Below are 19,921 nucleotides of genomic sequence, written 5' to 3'. Positions count from 1 at the left end.
CAGAGACGCCCAGCAGAGCAACAGAGAGCCCCCACAGTGGTGTAGAGCAGTGGAGACCCCCCAGTGGAGCAACAGAGACCTCCTGGCACCATAGAGGAGCAGCAGAGATGCCCTGGCAGCGTGGAGGAGTGGCGGAGACCCCCAGTGAAGTAACAGACACTTGGAGGTGGCATCCACAGTAGTGCTTCCTAGCATTGAACATTAGCAATGCTCTCCTGCATCAGGTCAGTAACTCCTGTCTGGCCCTCACTAGTCAGCTCGTGCTACTTTGGTTGTCATAGGTGGTAGAAGCCCAGGAGAAGGGCAGCCACCCTGCAGAGAGGAGGACATGGACCTGCAGCAAAGTACATTTAGATTGGATATCTAGAAAAACCTCTCACTTTGAGAATATTGAGGCAGTGGAACAGACACCCAGGGGAGTTGTGTACTCTCCATCACTGTGGGTGTCAAGAAGAGGGTGAACAGCTATTGGGCAGGAATGATTTAGGCATGTCTGTGCCTACATGTGTTGGGGTGTTTTTAAGCCTTCTTCAGAGGCACTGATTGCTGCTACAGCTAAGGCCAGGGACTTGAACAGATGTATGCCGATTCTCCTCCTAGCAGCAAAGCCAGAGTGTTATGGCTGGAGAGTCTTGCCCTTTGCTTAGGGTCAGACCAATCACCATATTTGGGGTCAGAAAGGAATTTTACCCCATGGTTAGATTAGCATATGGACTGTGGGGGTTTTGCCTTCCTCTGCAGCAGAAGCATGGTCCTCTACCCTCTGCACCATATATTGATAACACTTCATAAAAGCAGAACAGTGGCTGCCATATTTCCCTTGCTTTACTTATAGCAGGTTCAGGTGTTAGGTCTATGATGTATGGTTAGATGGGATGGTTTGCATAGGGATGATCCTGCCTCAGGCAAGGGGTTGGACTAGTGACCTCTGAGGTGGTCCTGCCTACCCAGAACTTACTACTAAACGGGTGCAGGTGGTAGAGTCCCTGGATGGCAGCCCTGGGTGAGACTCCCTTTAAAAGTGAGTGGGTGAGGAGGGGCTCCCTGGTTTGGTTTGCCACTGACTATGACTCTGATCAGTTTTGAGCAATATTTAAAGGTTAATGGTTAAGGTTTTGCTTAGGGAGTACTGTTGTTCCCTTTTGGCTTGTAATGAACTTTTTAAAATTTAACATTTGCTAGTGAGTGAGTAGGTTTCTTGACATTACAACATCCAGGTTCTAAGTTACTTTATCAAGTTTCGGGGTAGGGGCTGGAGCTAAATGTGAAAAGCTGGTGAAAAATCCTTAGGGGTGTCTGTACACATGCTCTGGGATGGAGGGGGGCAGTGCTTTAATTTGAGCAGGTCTGAGAACCGTTTTAATTAAAGCACCTGCAGTGTCACATGTATTCAAGGTCCCATGCTTCAAAATGGTGGAAGTGGTGTGTAGTAATTAGGCAATTACAGGGTTAAATTGTTAGTTATTATTATGGGATGGCTTGAGAACTAGAACTCCACCTTCTGTTGTTCCAGAGTTACTCTCATTTCTCCCAGTTATGTGTTGTTTGTTCCTGAATAAAACAGCCTGTTGTTTTGGGCCTGGAAAAAAGTAAGTGTCAGTATTCTTTGTTAAGTAAGGAACTTAAGTGGCGACAAGACAATTTAGCTCTGTCATCCTATGGGAAAATTGAGGAATTTAATTCAGATACTGAGGACTGGCAACCGTATATTGAGAGATTGGGCTATTATTTTCAAGCTAATGAAACCACTGATGGGGACAAATAGAAGACAATATTTCTCAGTGTTTGTAGCAGCAAAACATATTCCCTTTTAAGAAGTTTGTTGCAGCCTCAAAAGCCAGGAGATAAAAGTTTGGCAGAGTTGCAAAAGATCTTATCTGAACATTATACTCCAAAGCCAAACACTATTGTAGAACATTTCAAGTTCCATAACAGAAGGAGGAAGGAAGGTCAATCTATCTTAGAGTATATTGCTGAACTTAAAAAGCTAACTGAACACTGTTCTTTCAGAAATGTCCTAGAGGGTATGTTGAGAGACAGATTTGTTTGTGGAGTTGGTGATGTAAAAATCCAAAAACAATTACTTGCAGATGGGGACTTGACCTGGGACAAAACTGTAAAGGTGGCAACAAGAAGCAGCAGTGAAAAATGTACAGAATTTACATCTAGACAGTATAGCAGGGGTAGGCAAAATATGGCCAGATCATTCTATCTGGCCTGTAGGCCCCCTAAAACATGTAGAAAATTAATTTTCATTTGCTCCTAGTTGCCCGTCAAAGATGACAGGAGACAGGGGCAGTAGAGCCCAAAGGAAACTGGTGGCAAGACCCAGCAGCAAGGCCTACCCAGCCCTGCCCCCCACCCCAGCCAGAAACCCCTACCTACCAGAGGCTTCTAGCCTGGGACCATAGGGCTGTTCCTGCTTCCCTGTGCCGGAGAGGGAAATGAGGCTCTCAGCAGCTTGCCAAAACTTAGCAAGTGGCCCTCCACCCAAAATAATTGCCTGCCCATGCAATAAACTCAACACAAGCCCATAAAACAAGTGCAAAGCTCTCAACAAAAGCTTAGAGACTTGGAGAGATGTTTTCACTGTGGAGGCACGCATTCAGCCTCAGTTTGCAGACACAAAATTTCCCAGTGCTATAAATGCAAAAAGATGGGACACATAGCAAAAAATGCAAGGGCAGTCCAGGAGAGTCCCCTGGTGCCACAGAGGCATGGTGTGAGGTGGTCCAAGAAAGACTTCCATCTGTAATCCCAGCCCAAAAGAAATTCCTTATTCAAACCCATATACTTAATAAAAGGGGTATGGTAGGGCTGTCAGTTGGCAACCTGGCATGAAGAAACATGTGTCCGGGAGAGTCCCCCAGTGCCACAGAAGCATGGTGTGGGGTGATTTCCATCTGTAATCTCATTTTAAAAGCCAGTTTCTTACTGAGTCTATGTATTCAGTACAGTGGGAATGGGGGGCTATCAGTTGGGAGCCTGGCATTGCCAAGCTGTGCTTTAGGCAAGCAAGACTCTACTCAGGGATGTCCAGGAGAGACCCCCAGTGGTACAGAGGCATGGTGTGGGGTGGCCCAAGAAGGATTTCTGGCCGTAATCCGAGTCCAAGAGCCAATTCCTTATTTGAGCCATTACACTTAGTAGAGTGGGCATAGGGGGCTGTCAGTTTGCAGCCTGGCAGGGCCAAGCCATGCTCTGGGCTGGGCATGACTGCGCTTGGAGTTCTTTGGAACATTCCCCCTGGGATACTGACAGGAAGTTTGGGATGGTCCAAGAAGTATTTTGCCCCATAATCCCATCCAAATCTGATCTTCATTTAGGGTTCTGTACTTGTTGCAGGAAATTATTTTACATATTAATTAGTAAATATGCATAGCTAATGACATTCTCTCTCTTTAGGATGGCTAATTCATTAATAAGAAGCTTTTATTTGCTATAGATTAGCTTTGAAAAAGGAACTGGGAACCAGGAATAAGGAACTGGGAATAGGAAACCAACTTCAGCCTCATTCATCGCCCTTCAAAGGATCTCAGCGCACCCTGGTTGAGAATCACGGGTTCAGAATGATTTAAGGCACTGCATTGGCATCAGAATAAACCCAATGTTCAGCTACACACAAGCCACACAGTTGCACAAAAATAGGTAGATTTCTTTGGATGCACACATAATTTAAATGCAAGGCCTTGGTAGAAGGACACTTGTGTGATACATCATTAGAGCAGCAACCACTCTACATCACTACAGCAGCGACCCTCCTATGTGCTTTATGTAAGAGAAAGGCTGCACCTCACTGCTGAAGTGAGAGGGGTTCTGCTGGAGCATGTGAAACTAAGCCTACAAATACTTTTGCAAGCATAGACTGGGCATACACAGTTTTGCACCAATTTAACTATTGGTTTAGAAATCAGTACATTTCTGCAGATACTAAGGTATTTCTCATGCTGGGTAGCTTGTTTCAGTAAGTCTGTAAGCACTAGATATTACAAGGGCTGCTCATTTGGAGTGGGATATATTTCTCCTTGTGGTCTGCCCATAGGAATTTTCCTCCTCTCATTTGTACAACTTGCCTCTAGAGATTCTGATGCTGCAAGCTGTCAAACAAGAAATGTATGGGGCCAGTTTACCAGCTACGCCAGCTGTGACTGAGATTTCAGGTTATCAGCCACCTTAGTATTTCTGGGGCTGTCTGAATTTTCACGGAGCAATCCTGCCAGCCAGATTTATGGGTTAAGCACAGGTTCCAGAACCAACAGGAGGCCACAGATAGCACAACTGGTGATACATTTAGAGACCAAGTGCAAGGGGGGGAAGAGAGACTTCTCTGAGAAAAGACAGTATTGTTGCTAAAGCTTTCTCTGAAGATGAGGTGGAATCTCCTGCAGGGATAATAAGATCTTTAGTAAGGGAAGCCATGTCACTGCGGAGGACACCTGAGCAGGATGTCTCTGGCTCCACACCGGCCTCTTTCCCGGCAGTTCCCTGCAACCCAACCTCACCTCTGCTCCAGCAGTCACAGTCTTCACCCTGCTCCCCCAGACCCAGGCATGGAGCTGAACCACAGGCCCCTTCTCTTCCTTCCCAGGCAGGTGATCCCAGGAGGCAGAGGCCAGAGAGCCCAGATCCACTGAACTGCACCTCCAGAATGGGGCAGGAAAGGGACAGAGAGTAGGGCCTGGCCTGGCCCAACCCAGGAGGGGCTCTGATTGGCTGGTGTGCCCCAGAAACGCTGAAAAAAGGGGGCAGGCAGCCAATCAGAAGTGATTCCCCAGTCAGGCCTGGCACTTGTGGCTTTCAGGATTGATTTCCAGCCCTTGCTGTGGCTGGGTCAGGTGTGCAGGGCAGTGCTGGTGACCAGGTTTGTAACCCCCACGACAGAGGCCTTTCTCTGCAGCTGCTGCTCAGGGCAAGTGCCTGGTGAAGTGCCTGTGTATGAGCAGGGGCAGGCTGTCTCTCTGAGGCTCCAAGTGCCTGCCTGCCCCATCCCAGGCAGTGAAGGAAGGAGGAAATGGCTTGGCTGAGCCTGAGGGACACCTAACACGAGGAGAAGGGCTTGCTGGAGCCCAAGGGCATATCCAAAGGGGGAGGCAGCTGGGAGCAGTGAGAAGAGCTGGGGGGAGGCTGGCTGGGAGCAGAAAAGGGCCTGTGACATGCTGAGTTGAGGAAGAAGAACTGTGTCAGTGGGGGAGGACTCTCACCCATTACTATAGTACATGAACAAAGACATCCTACACGTGTATGATCCACATCCTTAGCCCACTGTCGCTATCAGCTGTCAGGTGACAGAGGTCTGTGCTGTGGGTCGGTGACTCAGGCTGGGATCAGCACTGTTCCATGTAGTGGGACTTGTCATTCATTTCTGTCATTTTTACTGAAGAAATAATGAAAAAGTCTTTAGCAAAGACTCTTCAAGTTGCAAAGTCAAGACCTCAAGAGGTGGTAAAAACCAGAACTGAGGAACAAGAGAAATCGTAGCAGTGGTGCAGGATTTTTGTTAGATATAGCAGGTTGACTATGATGCAACAAACAAAAATGTTCAATAAATATTCATGTTCTTGTCATGGAGGCACTGGGGTGCTCCATGCCTGAGAGAGGACAGAAGGTGAGCTGTCAGTCACCAGGTGCAGTTTGACAGAGCTGCCAATCAGCAGGGCAGCGCAGCTGTGGGTTGCTAGGGCAACCAGCCGGTCAGGTGACTGGAAGGGGGAAGGGCCAGGCCCTTTATAACAACTCAGGCCTGGGCCTAGGAGTAGTTCCTTTCTGACTGCCATGGGAGTAGGAGTTGAGCAGCCTGGGTTGGTGGTTGCAGCTTTACCATGTGGACTGGCTGCAATGATGCTGGGAATGAGAACACCCTAAAGGGAGGTAGGGTTGAGAGCCCTGGTGAGGGCTTGGTGTTATGAGCAGGAGGCTCTGTTGTTTATGTTCTAGCCAGGTGGCTTGAGTTTGGATTACAGTTTACACCGGAGGACTGGGTGAGGCTGTAGGGGAGGGAGGAGGCCTCAGTGGGGCTCCCCAACAGCTTGGGGTTTCCTGGTGCCCAGTAGGGGCACAGTGCCAGCGGGGCACTATTGTCTGTGCCAGAGAGGCACAATATTGTGCTGGGGAGGCGCGGTATGGGTTGGGGTCTGCAACCCTGCACAAGGGTGGTGTTTTGCCCAGTGGGGCAACCGGCCCAGAAGAGGGTCAAGGGGACAGGCACGGCGGCGGTCGCCTGTGCCCCTAGCGCGAGGAGTGTGGTATTGGCCCCAGAGAGGGCAAGGCCCCAGAGCAGGGTGGAGAGAGAGTGCAAGGAGCACGGTATCAGCCCCAGCGGGGGCCAGGCCCAAGGGGCGCCGGTAACAGGGCAATGAGCCTAGGGTGCCCAAGAGAGAGCACCAGAGGGGCGAGGGACCACACAACGTCCCATGGAACAGCTGCGAGGCTTGGGGCGTGCTAAAAGGGAGGTTTGGAGGCACGCATACCCCTTAAGGGAGGGGCGCACAGAGGCACCCCATTTGGAGTAGGGGCAAGAACACACATACCGTTCACTAGGGGAATAAAGGCAGCTGCCCATTTAACCATGTAAGATCAAAGTCATGGCGGGAGAGAAACCGAGGGTGCTGAGTACAGCCTTGAGTGATGGTAGGGGGCGCTAGGGAGTTCACGGCCACTCCTAGGCCCACTCCCTCACAGTTCTGTATCTAGAAAGAAACAAAATGATGAGGTCTTATTGCATGAGGAAGATGAATTTTTCCAGTCTGTTTAATAACTAACAAAAATGCTAGTCCATTTCTCCTAGAAATAAAACACAAAATTGAGAGTCAGAGAAAATGCCTGATGAAGAGAAACTTAAAAAGTTTGATCTTCTCGGTTTATAAAAAAGTAAAGTGAGGGGTGCCTCAGTTAAACATAAGTACAGCTAGAGAGGGAGTCCCCTGTGGTTCACTAGTAGACTCCTTGTTTACAACACAAGATATCTGAGTTCAGTTCCCAGACACTTATACCACTACAGCCATGGAGGCACCAAGCATCTGGATTCAAGTCTGGTCTTTGGATTCTGTCTCAGTGGCCTAAAGAGAGGATGGATGGTCTGGGTAGCCTCCACTCCTTCAGAAATTCCTGCCTAAGCATGTGCATTGAAGGTCTGGGTGGCCCTCATGTATAAACCAGGATTGCCACATCTGGGGAGAAAATACTGGCTACTAAAAGGCTCTTTGATCTAGTGGAGAAATGCCTAGCAAGAATGAATGGCTGGAAGCTGGAGCCAGATGCAATCAAATTAGGAAAAGGTATCATTTTTTTAAGTGTGGGAGCAATTATTAAACTAAAATACCAAGGGAAGTGAGGGATCTTCTGTCTCTTTGTATCTTCAGATCCAGACTGGATGCTTTTATAAAGAATAGAGAATATGCTTTAGGCAAACATAATTTACCACACTCAGTTACAAGGATGATTGGGTGAAATGTTAATGGCCTGTGATATGCAGATTAGACTTAAATCCAGCAGTCCCTTTTTGCTTCAAACTCTATGAATCCATGAATGTCCACTGTTAAGTTTGTCTGCAAGGTTGAACTGAGTGCTGTGCTAGCATTGTGTGCAGCTGTTAAGAACATTTTGAAGTTAGATGCTTTATTTATTCTTTCAGTAATTTTGGTGAGAGCAGCTCTTAAGTTGGCATGTAAAATTTTCTTTTAGAAACTCATCTGAGCCACGACTTTTATTATGATGCAGGTCCTGCATTGTCTGTTATTTGACTCCTCATGTAAATTCAGATTCCAAAAAATAGTAATAATTCATATTGCAGTAATGCCTGGAGACAGCCGAGATTGGAGCCCGTTGTTCTGGGCTCTGTGTGTACACATAATGAAAAGATCATCTCTGTCCCCAGTGCTTCTCACTCTTCACGTATAGTGAGAGAGAACAAATAAACTGTTTAAGAAAACTAGGTTGTTTATCAAGACCTGAGCATTATCCTCCACCAATTTGCATCTGATTACACTGATGAGTTTCACCTCATTTTACCCCATAGTGAAAAAAGGTTTGTGTCCATGGTCCTTGCAGAGTCACTGTCATCCATATAACATGACACATTTGAGTCCATATAATATCTAATCTGTGATGCATAGAAAAACTGTTGGTTCACCATGAATACCACAGAGTAATCTGTTAAACTGGGTGTACTATATTCAATGCCATTCTTTGTTTCAGGTTGCTATCAGGTGACACCTGCTGGCTGGCTTGGTCTCAATGTTCATTTGATAACCTTGTTTCTGGAATTAATGGAACAGGGCTGTCCAGTTTCTGGATAGTAGGGGCTGCATGCACCTGGGGTGCATGCAGTATTGGCCACAGACATCTGGGCTCCCACCTCTTCCATGTGTGCAGATGCAGACCCATTCTTGATCCTGCATGCAGGGCTCTGCTTTTGCAGCATAAGCAGTCTGCATACGTGGCACCCTCCTGCCAACCTGGCCCTAGGAACAGAAAGCAAAGGGAGGGGGAGCGTGCTGGGAAGAGCCAGGGCTGCGCCAGGAGGGGAGGGGGGGTCAGGAGGGGCTATGGTGAAACTTGGTGTGGCTGCAGCCCCCCCCCCCCCCCCCACCATAGCCCCCTCCCAGTGCCACCACCACTTACCCCGAGCCCAGCCCCTGCTGAGAAGAACCCGATGTAGCCCTGGCTCCAGCCCACAGCTGCAGCCTGCCTGCCCCACCCTGTGCAGATCCAGCTGCACATGCCTCCTCCCCCCCACACCCTCCCAGGGTGTGCACAGCAGTGGGAGCTCCCCCGCCCCTCCTGGATGAGCTGTCCTGCACCCAACCCACCCAGCTAAGCAGCATCTGCCCCTGCCCCACTCCCTCCCTTACCATGGGGGCATTGGTCTGTCCCCACCATGCCCCTTCCCACCCTCCTCCCCTTGCAACTGCAAAGGACTTACCAGCTGCATGCAGCTGTATCATAAATCAGATCAGTGTCAGCCAATATGCCTCCTTAAAAATCTGCTATCAGTATCAGCCCCCAAAATCTGTAGCAGTGCACCCCTAGTTAAGTCTGATAAACCTGGTTGAACGTAGTATCTTAAACCAGTTTCAGCCATTTTGAAATGGGTTTATGTTCTATTACAGTTTTACACCAGTTTCTGATCACTTAAACTGGTTTATGTGTAACTTCTGTCCCTACTGTGTATTTTATCATGGAGTTTAGTGTGTGTTAATTATTTAGAAAGGATGGTGGTCATGAGTGGAGGCTGGGGGGGAGGAGGGAGCATGGCAAGCTCCTGAATGTGCTGTCAGCAGTGGGAGCGTGACCGTGGTGAGCAGAGAGCTCCTGCAGGCGGCCACAGTGCTGTTGGCGATGGGGAGGGGTGACAAGCACTGACCAGCAGTCAGCGACCACCCGCAGACACCACCGGCAGCATCAGTGGCGGCCAGAGGTGATTGGGGACCGCCCGCAGATGCCACCAGTGGTATCGGTGGCAGCAGGGTGGGGTGGGATGAGGGCGGTGAGTGGCAACCGCCCGCAGAAGGTGCACTGCCAATCTCGGGGCACACATGCACCCGCATGCACCCCCTATGCATCGCCAATGACTGTGGTTTTAGTTCAGTGGGTCAAACAGTGGAAACAGAGCAGTATTATTGGCCTCATCTGTTCCCTACGGGGATCTTTTCGTTGTCCAATCAATTATGTCTTCCTCAACCTCATCCCTGTCTTCGCAGACTGGCAGTTGTCAACTCAGTGTTTGACTGCTCATTTGTCTCTTCACATGCTGGCTAAGATTAGAGCATGCTGGGCACTGGTCTTTAGACATAGAGTCTAAGCTAGTAGGGTAGTGGTTCTTCCAGTCACAATTACAGTCAGATAATTTTGTGCAAGCCCCATGGAAAACCTGCCTGCTGGAGATCTCTCACTTAGGAGGGTCATGGAATAGGAGCAGGGCACATGCATATGTGTGTTTAAGAAGAGTGGAGTGAGAAAAGCTGGGGAGCTGTTCCCCAGCAGACAATAGGCTCAAGGCTCCCAAAGCCACTACTGGAGGAGCAGCCTTGGGAGCGGTGCGAGACCTCTCGGGCTGCGTATGGCACCCAGGGACGGTGCATGGAGTCTGGGCCCTGGGAGCAGTATGAGACTGCTCAGGGCCCATCACGGTGCACGGTTCATAGTTTCATAGTTTCTAGGGTCAGAAGGGACCTGAGCAGATCATCAAGTCCGACCCCCTGCCATGGCAGGAAAGAGTACTGGGGTCAAATGACCCTGGCAAGGTGTTCATCTAGCTTCTTCTTAAAGACCCCCAGGGTAGGAGCCAGCACCACTTCTCTTGGAAGTTGGTTCCAGATCCTAGCTGCCCTGACTGTGAAGTAGCGCCTCCTGATGTCTAGCCTGAATCTACCCTCTGCCAGCTTGTGACCGTTATTCCTGGTCACTCCTGGCAGTGCTCGGGGGCGCAAGGACTCCCCCAATGCCTGCTGGTCCCCTCTGACTAGTTTGTAACAGGCGACTAGATCCCACCCCCCCTCAGCCTTCTCTTGTGGAGGCTGAACAGGTTCAGGTCCTGTAGCCTCTCCTCATAGGGCCTGCCCTGCTGCCCCCTGAGCATGCGAGTGGCCCTCCTCTGGACCCTCTCCATGTTGTCCACATCCCTCTTGAAGTGCGGTGCCCAGAACTGGACGCAGTATTCCAGCTGCGGCCTGACCAGTGCCGCGTAGAGGGGGAGGATCACCTCCTTGGACCTGCTCGAGATGCACCTGTGGATGCATGACAAGGTGCAGTTGACCCTCCTGACTGCATCCCCACATTGCCGGCCCATGTTCATCTTGGAGTCAATGATGACTCCAAGATCCTTTTCTGCCTCTGCACTGATGAGAAGGGAGTTCCCCAACCTGTAGGTATGGTGCTCGTTGTTCCTCCCCAGGTGCATCACCTTGCACTTGTCTGTGTTGAATCCCATCCTATTCTCATCCACCCACCCCTGTAACCTGTCCAGGTCTGATTGCAGCCTATTCCTCCCTTCTAACGTGCTCACATGCCCCCACATCCTAGTGTCATCAGCAAATTTGAACAGGGTGCTTTTTACCCCCTCGTCCAAGTTGCTGATGAAGATGTTGAACAGTGCGGGCCCGAGGACAGAGCCCTGCAGGACCCCACTGCCCACATCCCTCCAGGTTAAATAAGACCCGTCCACCACCACTCTCTGGGTGCGGCCCTCCAGCCAGTTGGCGACCTATTTGACTGTGTGGGTGTCGACACCACAGTCCCCCAGTTTCTTAATGAGAACAGGGTGAGAGACGGTGTCGAAGGCCTTCCGGAAGTCCAGGAAGACTATGTCCACTGCTACCCCTGCATCTAAGGATTTTGTGACCTGGTCGTAGGCCACCAGGTTGGTCTGACGGGACCTGCCTCTAATGAACCCGTGTTGGTTGCCCCTAAGCATAATCTCCCCTGCTGGCCCCTCATGGATGTGCGCCAGGATAACTTTCTCAAAAAGCTTGCCCAGGATCGAGGTAAGACTAACTGGCCTATAGGTTTGGTGCACGGAGTCCAGGCTTTGGGAGTCTCAAGTGGCGGTTTGAGCCTGCAACCCTGCCAGGTAGCCAGGTGTCACGGTGTGCATTTTGGGGCATGGAGTTAGGGCTCTGGGAGCCATGAGCAGTGGCTCAAGCCTGCAACCCCAGAAGGCCTGCGGGTCCCACGGTGTGCAGGGTGGCGCATGGGCCTGGGCCTTAGGAGCCACAGCAGGGAGGCTCAGGCCTGTAACTTGGCCAGGCGGCTGGGCAGGGAGGTATGTGAATGGCGCACATTGAGCCAGCCCCGGGAGCAGCTCAAGGCTGCTTGGGCTCCACACAGTGCGCAGGTTTGCACACCAAGAGTCCCCCTGGGAGCAGCTCAAGGCTGCTCAAGTTAGCCAGAGCCCGGCAGTGTGGCTCAGCATTAAACTAAAAGAGCCCCAGTGCCCCGAGCAAAGCCCAGGAATGGGAAAGACCCCTGGGATGAGGCTGGAGACCCGGAGCCAGCGAGGGCTCATCTCCCATAGGAGCTCCCTGGGTGCCAATGCAGGGCCCAGGGCCCAGAGGGAAGAACCCTCAACTCGAGGCCAGCGGCTCCAGGAGGCCTGAGACAGTGTGGGGACCCAGAGGCCAGATAGACAGCCCCCAGAGGAAGTACCGTGAGTTAGCGGGAACCCGGGTCCCGCAGGGGAGGTGCCCCTGGGGAAGGGACCCTGGGGGGAGAGGACCTAGGGGGAGAAGACCCTATCCCATTTGAGGGACTAAGTGGTTGGAACCCAGATAGGGTGCGTCTAATATCTGGTATAGTTGTTTCCTATTCAGTATCTATTGTTATTGTTGGTGTTATAAATAGTTGGGTGTATTAATTCTGAATAATGGGCTCTGTAAGGATGTCTTTATTAGCTAACCCACTTGTGGTATAAACTTGCTGTACTGACTGTCCTGGGATCCACCCCTCTTCTGGGCCTGAGGCCTTCCCTAGGGCTGACTTCTTCCAGCTGACAGACCTTTATATGTATATTTGTATTTACATTTGCAATTGTATCTCTCTTAAATAGTTTTATATATATATATGTTGGTAACTCAGTAAATTGTATATAGTTAAGAACTTTGGGCTGGGGATAACTCTACAGAGGAAAGTAGGATCCGCTTGAAATTCTGGCACCCCCCTCACAGCACCCCCTTCCTGCCTACCTGTCCCATCCAACTGAGAACAGGACACACCCTTGGGTGTACCCAGGCTACACTACAATAAGTGCCAACTCAAAACATGATAGTTTTCCCCTGGAAGTTACTGTCCAGCCTCCTGGATCAGGAATGTACTTTTCTGAGAGATCTCCTGTTGCAAGGCGAGATTTCCTAATAAAACACAAACAGGCTTACCATTGGGACACGACTCTCTCTATCTGATCAAGGCCAGGTTCTCATGGAAGATAAGTACCTGGCCCAGGGGTCCCTGCTGGATTTGTGCCACTGAGTATCCCATTTCCTGGGAGATGACATATGATTCATGAGACCCTGGTTGATGTTACAGTTCTCTTTTCCTTTATTCAGATTAATTATGTTTGTTTCTTAGACTTGGAGGCAACGAGAGACTGACAGGCAGCAATGGGAGCTGCAGTAGGAGAGCAGGAGAAGAGAGAACCTGCTCAGAAAGACAGGTAGGCAAAGCAGATCTGTCCTCCTTTCAATGATTACTGTAGCTGAAGACATCCAAAACCATCAGTAGCACTCAGTTCCAGACAGGCAGCGTGGTGCATTCTCTAGCACCGCACTGGCAATACCCAGGCTGTTCTACTAAGCTCTGGGTTGCAGAAATTCGGCATAAAAACAGAGAACAGTACAGAGAAATTACAAATACAGGAACACTCTCAGCTGCGTCCCCCACAAGGCCAGTGTACTTGTCCTTCATGAGGGTACTGCCTAGTCATGCCTCCACCTGCCCTGTTCCACATCTCAGCAAGAAGAGAACAAAGATTAACTGGGAGCTGCCTCCTTCATTCAGGAGGTAAGATTAGTTTTTTGTTCAGGTAAGGGAGCTCTTTGCTTAGGCTGAAATGAGAACAGGATATTTCATTTTCCTCACACAGCAAGTGATCGCTTCCTGCCCTGCCCTTTACTACAAGCATTTCTATGCAGCAAAAGGAAAGTGAGACTATAGCATGTGTTTCACACCAGTGAAGATGTACTGGAATAAACTTTAATGTGCACTAGCAAACAAAATGTAAACCCTCCAGGAACTTTGTACACATACTGTGGTCGCTAATGTGTGCTAAACCCAGACTGTCACATCTTCACCACTACTATTACTTGTACCAGCTAGATTAGTTTAGCACAGTTTCATGGGCACATGGTATAATCACACCTTTCTGCAGTGTAGCTTTGCCCTAAAACAGGAAGAAAGCCTATCAGAGTTGCACAGAGCAAGCCGCCTCCATCTCTCTTCTGCAGCCAGGGGTGACCAAACTTTGTTAATATCTGTCCCTCATATCAAGGAGTTCTCAATGTTGCTGTGTTATGCAGCTGACTTGTTTAGTGTGCCAAGTCCAGGACACCAAGCTATGGCAACAGCACCTGCTGGTGGACTTGGGCTCACACATTCCCAGTTCCTTGGAGTGCCCCATGCCCATTTGCAAAAGGAAGGGCATCAGAAGTGTCCTGATAATAGGGGACAGACATCACTTCCCCCTCTGAGGAAACTTACCCTGTACACTGTTCCCATAGGGATCAAGTGACTGTGTGGGGACAGATACTGATGGACTGGTCATGCAGAAAGCACAATTAAAGAGCAGGCAACAGTACAGGGTTGCAGGAAAAAAGCCTGAAAGTTCAATCGCCCACATAAATGCAGCATGGGCAGAGGTCCTTGCCGGGTCTAGTATCTCCTGCCTCCTCGGGTAAAATCTTATTCCTCCATCTACAAGTCAAAAATGCATGGAAAAATATTGTCTGCTTCATTTTACCCTCAGAGACTGAAGTCAAATCTGATATTCCAAGAACTGATGGTACATCCTGATGTATTCTGCTTTCTCCTAGGTCTCAGCCCTACAGTGTATAGTCATCCATGAGTATGCCACTCCCAGAATCATACTACTCCATCAAGTGAGCTCCTTTCTCATGAGGAGGCATGTTGCTCAGCTACCATTTTCTTCTTTTAACTGGAAGTGAGTAATAGCAGCATTCTGCTTCCTGGGAGGTGGCACTATTACCCAACCAAGACTTCATTGGGTCCCCTGCATCTGCAACATCCAGAATGGGGAGAATTTGGAAGTTGACTGAAAATCACAACCAACTGGAAATATTTTCTGCAGCTCCTCAGCTGTGTTGCTCATCTCCGATTACCTCCTTTCTACAAGGTGACATTTGGAGCAGTTTATCCCCTGCAGATCCTCCCAGGATTTGTGTCCCTCTGTACTGCCTGTTTCCTGGCAAGTGGGGCTTTGTGTAAAGGCTTTATCAATTCTCCTCACGCATCCTGTCTCCTATTCCTCTTTTAGAAGGAGAGACAGCAGTGGCGGCTGCAGAAACCTCTGAGGAGGAGGGAGGAGCAGCAGAGAGTAGCCAGTATGTAAAAGAAGTGAATCACAGTTTATTAATATGATCATCATTGTCTGAAATTGCTGCCTGAGAGCTAGAGACAACTTAAGTCAGAGCTGCACAAAACAGTCCCCCAGTGATGCACCCTCAGATGCTGGGAAATGAAGCTTTTTGGCTTCAAGCAGAAAAGGAAGGATGCAGGAATCCAGGCTATTTAGAAATGCTCTTGTCCCTGATACCGTTCTCTTCTGTAATGTTCCTATAGCCAAAATCTGCCACATGATCTTCTCTCCACTTCAGATGCTAAGCAGAAAGGGAAATGGGGCATGGAGGAGAAGCTCCCAGAATCTGAATTATTTCCTGCTATTAACCCTCATATGCTGGAACCTTTAAAATATCCTTATGGAAATATGTGTTGCACCTGGAATACCCTTGGGAGCAGGGTGGAGTGGCTGCTGCCACCTTTTTAGATTTGTTTAGGGTTTGGGAGTATCTGAGACTCCCAGTCTCCTCCCTGAGAGACTTGCCAAGGGTTTAACCTGAACCTGCTCCAGGGCCTGGACTTGGGAGTTTTGTTAGAGCTGGGTGGAGAGCTGTGCTGAGGAAACATATCAATGAAGCTTATAGCACTGAGTCTTACTAAGCTAACGGAGCTCCTAAGAAGATAAACGAGAGTCAGATACACACCTTCATCCTGCTCCACAGGAAATGATTGCTGTGAGCTGGCTCCAACCCCCTTTGAAACCAGTTTTTATTTCTGCTTATAGTTTCACTCATGTAAATCTGAGATAATGGTGTTGCCTTGGTTTACATCATTATAACTGAGAGAAGAATCTAGCCTCATTTGGCACTTGTGAATAAGTTAAGTTTGCTAATGCTGTTGCCTCTAGGGTTGGCCAGTAAGGGATGGGACTGGCCAGATATATTCTATGGGGTAATATGGTTTATTTGTAAAATTTCTATGGAGTCCTGCTTCCCTGAACACAGACAGTTTCCTTGCTCAGAAATCCCCCAGTCTACCACATTCAGCAAATTCTGTGACCAAAAAGCACTGGTTCTCAGCTTCCCCTTAAGGTTGTCTTGTGACTTTTTTTTTTTTTTTGTGTGGCTTCTTTCCAGTAATATACGGACTACAGAACCACTCCCCTAGTCCCTAGGTTTGTAGTCCCTAGCCTCTCTGCCCATACAGCTCACTCACATAAGTAACAATCCCTCACTGGGGTTTTGCTGTTACACCTGTCTGTGTGTCCTGTTCTGATGTTTGTTTGTTGTCCTCTCTTGGGTAGTCTCTGTACAGGTCAAAGTGGTATCCCTGGCTTGGATATGCATCTCTTGCTTTTCACTAGTGATGACTGAATGGCACTAGCAAGTCTCTAGTCCTTGTGGCAAAATTTCTTAGGAAGAGTGAAACTTCTTTCTGTCAAATACATTTGACAATGGATCAATGAGAAGAATCTTAAGTGGTGTTGCCCACAGCATGTAAGGGAATCACTGATTTGTTACCCAGAGATTCAGTCATTTTTGTGGGTAGTGGCATATGTGAGGGCAGTGCAGTATCTTGCCTGGGTAGATGAGAGCAAGTATTCATGCTATGAGTAATCCCAGGTCTTTGCTGCTCTCTGGGTCTTACCTCTCAGTCTTCCACATGCGTAGACCAGTAGGAGGATTCAAGCTAGTCAGAATCTAGAGAGAGGAATTAGAAAGGCTCTAGAAAGACAATGTTTCTTTAGTCATCAGCAAATAAGGGTCATTTAATCTCACTAACCCTGTCCAGTGGTAACATGTGATGAGGCTATTCCCAGGTTCACGTGCTGAAGATCATTTACATTACTACCTAAAGTGCTACCAGGAGCCAAAGTCAGTGTGAAGACAAAACAATCCTTTGTTTTAAGGTGCTGTGCTGTCATTATGCTAATCACTGGGCACAACTCCTCAAGGGAAGTATTTACAAGTGATGAACACTGTCTGGTCTGCTGGGAAATCATGCCAGAGGCTGGCAACATTTTTGGCCAGAGTATCAAATACACCCTGACCTATGCCTCAGTTTGGCAAGCTGGAGGCAGACAGTGGGGGAGCTATGAGGGACCTGATCCTTGTTGCTGCTGATGGCTGCACATGTGCTTCCAGGAGGATGGTGGGAGAGGGCCCTCCAATCTACCTTCCGCAGCCTTCAGTGCTGAGCGAAAAAACCGCAGACCAAACTCCCTCCACTCTTTTTTCCCCGCTCCCATTCTGAAGACAATGCCAGGAGCAGGGCTGAGCTGCGTCAGCCCAGCTCTGCTCCCGGCATGCATGGACACAAGTTACTGAAGGTGCTCTGTTTTGGAGCATGTTCATCTGAACCCTCATTCAATGAAGGTTCAGATTGTTGTGGGATCAGGCCCTTTTACAGTGTTCTACAGCCGTGCACTTGTGTTTGGTCATGGCTGTAGAGTGCTTTCAGGGCCCAGATCAGGCAAAAATGGTCACTTCTGTGAGCACCCATGGGATGTATTAATGCCTATACCTTTTTGTTCTAGGAACAACAAGGAGCTGTATGAGCCTGTAAGTACTTTTAGGCACATTTATATTTTGATCTGGCTTCATTAGATGTTGGGGCTGGGAAAACCTGAGAGAAGTTGTTGAGAAGTGGCAGTTTCAGTCCCTCTCATGTGATTATTTGAGGCAGATGTAATTCGGCAAGGTGCCAAACCAATGTTAGAGCACAGGTGGGAAGTCTTCAGAGCTGGCTGTGCAGAGTGACTAGGAGACCTGAGCTGCTTGGGGCTTTGTTTTCAAAGGCACTGAGCACCCCAGATGTCAGTTCTCAGTCTGGCCTTCAGCCTCTCTGTACCTCATTTTACCCTAGCAGTAAAATGTGGGTAATGTCTATTGTATGTACATGTTAAGAAACTTAAGGTCTACTGCTGAGTAAGTCAGGTTTCCAAAATTGGTTGAAGATGGAGGTGTTATCAGATCCTGAGGCAAGGCCATTCTTTAGTTCCTTTTTAGACTTTTTGCATGAGAAAGTTATAGTGGTATAAACTAAAGGACAAAGTTTAACCATTATGATTATACTGATCTATCCACTTGTTATACGCGCATATTCCAGTTATAAAAGTGCCTTTTCTGACTTGAAGGATGTTTAGACCAAACCAGAAGAAAGCTGATCTTATTCCAGAATAAGTATAACTGAATCAAAAAGTTACTTTTATTCCAGAATAAGTGCCCAAGGGGGAGTTTTGATGCTGTATCTATATCAATTAAACTCTATCAGGACAGTTAGAGTAATGTAATTGGCAAAACTTTTCAGGACTGACCAGCTCTTCTAAGCTATTGTTTTTCTGTGGGAATTGGATGTCTAAACATAATTTGTCCCCAGTGATACTACCACTAGCTGAAATATCTGTGAAGTGTTTTGAGATCTTTTTGGCAATTGTAGCTTTACAGAGGATTGTATGCACAGTAGACAGGTTAGTTTCTCATATTTTGTATGAGAGTAAGAGAAGTGGGTGTTTTATAAAGTGGAAGATGACTACAAGGATGAAAGTAGGAAAACAGTTTTCTTCGTAAGGATCCACTGTCTCTTTCCTCCCTCTTTTCCATTAGTTATGCTATCTATCAGCTTCTTCAAAAATTTCTTTGTAAGGTAGGTGGTACCAAGCCATTGATCTCCTATGCACATAGAAGCAAAAAGATAAAACAAACAGCTCAAATTATACCAGAATACTTGTTTGCCGTTATTGTTATTGCAAGGGACGCTTACTGGGCAATACCATTCTGGGAGTATTAAATAAAAATAAGGAAGATGACTTAAGTGGTTGTTACAGTAACTTACATAGCAGGACAACAGAATTGCATAATCTGGGTGCAGTGCAAGTGATCCTAGTTAGCTTATGTATATGGGCTCATCCCCATTTGTTTGTTAATGCTTGGAAAACAGAGAATTTATTTTACATCCATATTCTTAGAGCAGGCATTCAGCTTTTTTCTTTTGTTTCTTACTGCAAAAGCATCATTGTTATCTCAATTTTTTTTGTTTTGGAATGATCCCCTGAGACCTGATTTTTTTGGGTCAGACAGTTGAGTGCAGGTTAAGTGAAAAAAGCATTTAAACTGAAAGATATTTATGAGAAAAATCTCTTCCAAGCAGTTAATACCAAAGCAATTATTGTACAATAAATCTAAAACCAGAGAGAAGCAATAGGGAAGCAATTCTTCCCATCTAATGAGTTGAGTCATGAACACAGCTTAAGTGTTTAAGGCCAGAGTGGATCATACACCCTCCAGCCTCAACTCTACTGCATTACCCCACTGGTATTACATCTGTGTTAAGTAGAGTGTAATGGAGAACCAGGCCTTAACGGGCTCTGGTATTTTATTAAACATATCATGTTGACAGCTGGTCAAACTGGACTGTTTTGGCCTTTATTACTGCATGTGTATAGTTATTTTCAGTTCCCAGTAAAACACCCAATCCTTGGTGATAGAAATACAGCACCCTTGGTTCCTCCTTGTGTTCACATTCATTTCTTTTTGCCTCTTTCAGCACTTCCCCATCCACTTCTCATTTAATAGAGACAAGTGGTTTTGTTTTTTTTTTTCCTTCTTCAGTCTGTAAGGGTACTTTTCTCCATCTCTATTTCACCCTTGGTTTCCACCCATAGCTCCTCTCCTGCACTATTCTCTTTCCATGTTGGACAATGGAAGTTGATGGTATCAGGAAATGAAATGGACAAGTGTTACAAGTAGCATTTATTGACTGCAGACTCAAGTATGATTCTTTCAAGCAGGGATCTGGACTGAAGTAGTGGTCTTGAAAACCTCTAGATTTGGGACATTCTTAGAGTAGAATCCACTTATTTTAGCCTTTCAGCCACAATAAGGAGATTCCACTTGACACCTGAAGAGGCACTCAAATA

The 19,921-nt window shown here is 47.8% G+C and overlaps 1 protein-coding gene across 3 annotated transcripts in view; it reads left to right on the top strand.

Moving 5' to 3' along the window:
• The window catches only part of ABCA3 (ATP binding cassette subfamily A member 3), a 105,792-nt gene that overhangs the window by 1,779 nt on the left and 84,092 nt on the right, over positions 1-19,921 (top strand). The window contains exons 1-3 of one of the 3 annotated variants that reach the window (XM_090023837.1): positions 1,519-1,589; positions 13,060-13,144; positions 14,520-14,647. The gene's annotated coding sequence lies outside the window, so the exon portion shown is untranslated. Of the gene's footprint in view, positions 1-1,518; positions 1,590-13,059; positions 13,145-14,519; positions 14,840-19,921 lie in introns of those variants that run through there. The other 2 variants (XM_090023836.1, XM_090023838.1) reach the window with 2 other exon arrangements.

Source organism: Crocodylus siamensis, chromosome 12 (genome assembly GCF_052110815.1).
Source record: "Crocodylus siamensis isolate JL-2025a chromosome 12, ASM5211081v1, whole genome shotgun sequence".
In the NCBI taxonomy this organism is placed as follows: domain Eukaryota; kingdom Metazoa; phylum Chordata; order Crocodylia; family Crocodylidae; genus Crocodylus; species Crocodylus siamensis.
The sequence above is the reverse complement of the archived record's forward strand: the minus strand, read 5'-3'. Positions and strand labels throughout refer to the sequence as shown.